Source organism: Acanthochromis polyacanthus, chromosome 9 (genome assembly GCF_021347895.1).
Source record: "Acanthochromis polyacanthus isolate Apoly-LR-REF ecotype Palm Island chromosome 9, KAUST_Apoly_ChrSc, whole genome shotgun sequence".
Lineage (NCBI taxonomy): Eukaryota > Metazoa > Chordata > Actinopteri > Pomacentridae > Acanthochromis > Acanthochromis polyacanthus.
In genome coordinates, this window is record NC_067121.1 from 41,721,345 (window position 1) to 41,724,497 (window position 3,153).

At 40.8% G+C, this 3,153-nt stretch overlaps 1 long non-coding RNA gene across 1 annotated transcript; it reads right to left on the reverse strand.

Annotated features, from left to right (window-relative positions):
* Nucleotides 1–429: 429 nt before the first annotated feature.
* LOC127535457 (uncharacterized) lies at nucleotides 430–1,892 on the reverse strand. The gene is made up of 3 exons (XR_007944320.1): nucleotides 1,634–1,892; nucleotides 1,088–1,212; nucleotides 430–797 (listed from the first exon to the last, which is right to left on the reverse strand). It is a non-coding gene; the product is annotated as an uncharacterized LOC127535457 (long non-coding RNA).
* Nucleotides 1,893–3,153: the final 1,261 nt, after the last annotated feature.

Below are 3,153 nucleotides of genomic sequence, written 5' to 3' on the forward strand. Positions count from 1 at the left end.
TTGTAGCAATTTTAATACAAAAACACAATCTCAGTATGTGCTCTTACCATCCACCTGTTCAGCCTCCAGGGAAGTGCCTCCAGACTGCGGTGATGTTTCCAAGCTCAAAGTTGAAGCATTGGACCCGCTGTCATCAGTGGGTGACCCATGGCTGCTGCTCTCAAAGCTGATGGCCAGTCGCCTCTTTCTTGAAGGAGTTGCTCCCTGCTTCTTTTTGGGGTTGTCACATTTTGGACCCTTCTCAAAAGCTGCTTCTTCACAGATTCCTGACAAAAACATGGAACGTAAAAATCACATTGATCGTAATGAAATTACCGCATAAAAGCTCCGATCCCGAATAAAGCATATCCTCCTACCCACTCAGCTCCACTGGCTGCAGACCTGTCCCGCAGCATTGGGTAGTATACAATCAGACACTGAGCCATCGCAGTTAGCTCACGGCTACTTGGATATCGGAAGTCATCCCCTGCAGCTCTCTTTATGGCGATCATGCTTGTTACTGTGTTCCTTATTATGCGACAGCGAAGCTCTTTGGAGAGTGTGAAGTCTTCTTCTTGTCCAGCACGCTGTTTTTCAAAAAAGGTGGTTCTTGACAGCTCCAGCTCTGTGTCTGTGTATACAACATATTGTGGACTTTGAAGCTGTACAGTTCTGCTGGCACTGTCTCCTGGCTTTGAAGAGGGGACAGGTGCAGGGAAGGAAGAAGGAGTGGACAAAGCGTTTGGGGTAGTTGGAATTGTGGCACCATCATAAGTTCCAGAGGAGGTGCCTGGGTGAGGCTGCTCCAGTTCTTCACACTGAAAAACACAAAATTGATCTCACAGTAATTGTAAGTAGTGCACTACAAGCAACAACACCAAAAGGAAATGTTTCCGTCAGGTTTTGCAGGATTGGGCCAAAATGCAGTTACAACCAAACAGGTAGCAAAGAACAAATAGGAAGACTAGAAAAAGTTAGGAAGAATAGACACTACAAAATAAAACAGAAAAACGAACAGGGAACAAAAGACACAGAGCATGACAGTTTCACTGAAATTGTAAATCACAGCATAGTTTAATGTCCACACAACGTTAAAATCGGATATCACCTCATTTTCACCATGAGTGGTCCTCCAAATGGCTTTCCTTCGGAAAAAGTGCTCAGGCCCCGGAAAGAGGTCACGCAAGTCCTCCTTAGACAGACTGGGAAGCAATTCTGTGCTAATATTAGCAGCTGAAAAACACATACAATCACACTGTAAATATACAGTATGAGGTCATAACCTGGTTAAGTCAGTGGTGGCAGCACAGAAGCACAGCTTAAGCAGGAACATATATCTACATTTAGCTAAAGTCTAACCATGATTTTGAACCCAGCCGCGCGCGCGCCTCCCCTACCAACCCTCCGCAACCATTCTAACGTGCAACACAAAACATGCTAAAGCTAAAGTTAATAGCTGCCTAAAAGTTGTTCCTTCTGTTTCTGACAATAAAATAATATAAACTATTTGTACGGCAAGACTTTTCGTGTAGCTGTTCACTGTTTCTAGCCCACATTTGGCTAGAAGGTCAGTTTGTTCAAACTAGCATGTGAGGACTTAGCTAACCACAATTAGCTGACCATGCAAAGACATGTAAAAGCAAATTAACATTACCTTTCAATACTGCAACTGTTGTAGGATCCATGCCTGAAAAAGCACTTCGAGTTTCATCCGTGGCGTAGTCAGTTTATAGGATTTCCAACAGTCTTGCAAACGGCAGAATTGTGCACAGGTAGCCTGCTGCAACTGACCCACTGCAGACGACAGTTGTCGGACTCTTTCTGGCCGTTCCATTTGGAATGTACCATGTGATAAAATGGGGGGAGGCATACATGTTGTACGAGGGGAGAATGTTTGAACTAATGCAGTCATAATTTGAAATTCATACAGTATATTGAAAAAAATATTACTGCATGCAGTTAATTCCATAAATTACATTATAAATACGAATAAAAAACATTTTAAAAAATCTTAATTCATAGAACTCCCCTATGCTGCTAGATAATGTGGTCAACAGGCCGTTGTTTTACGTAATTTTCCCATCTCTTTCAGAGACTGCAGAAGAAATTTACCTTCCTGTAGGACTTAAAAATCATTTTTGAAAACTTGTTGATGGCTCCCATTTAAAATTGTGTCCCTGATTTTCAGAGATACCAAATGCATTGCAGGTTGTTCTGTACAAAGATGAAATAGAGGTCTGTAATACACTAAGATCATTTGCATGAGACCCTAGCAAACGTAAATCCAAAATACAGGTTTAATAATTGTAATAAATGGCAATACTTGCATAATTCAGAAATCAATGATCCTTGCATACATAGTGATTGGTAATATGCCAGAATGTGGATTAGTCAAAAATGTATGTCTTGTTGATTCTCTGCTTTATTGTTTGTAATACCAACTATTTCAAACTATACACTTTGATAGAAAAGTCATCGCATATCAAGTTCAGGTCCCATACCTTGTATGCTGTCCTCACTCTGAAGCATCTACTTTTTCACCAGCTCGACAGCGAGTTAATGACGCTTCAAATAATCAGACTTGGTTTCTTTTGCTGATTTATTTGTAGAATGGCCTCAAACCATTGCCCTCTTAAGACCGTCGTAAAACTAGAAAAAATACAACAAAAAATGTGTGTTAGCTAAAGACATGGGAGGCTAGCTTAGGCTAACTACAAGCTACGTCACACTACTGTGAATATTTTAGCCAGAACTTCACATAAAACAAAATTAAAACACATATCTTTCACAAATCACATCATACTCACGGACAAATCTTGTCCTAGGCACAATATGTGAGGTTTAACATCAGCCGTTTCACACATAGACACAGGTCGACATTTGCGTGCAGCGATCTTGAATTTGCTCTCAAAACGAGTTCACACGGCAACCACTAGATGGGGGTAAAGCGCTGCATATACAACCTGTGCTGCTTACTTAAACTTATTACAAAGGGCAGAATACTCCCCGCCTGGTACAATACAATTGTGCCACTACAAATTTAACTTTAGAACAACATACAAACAATACACATTCACAGTATCTACTTTTCCGATAACAGTAAAACCATATCTACAATGGGTCTCAAAAACACTTTTGCATTTCCATCTTTTACAGTTTTCACTTCTGCTTTTC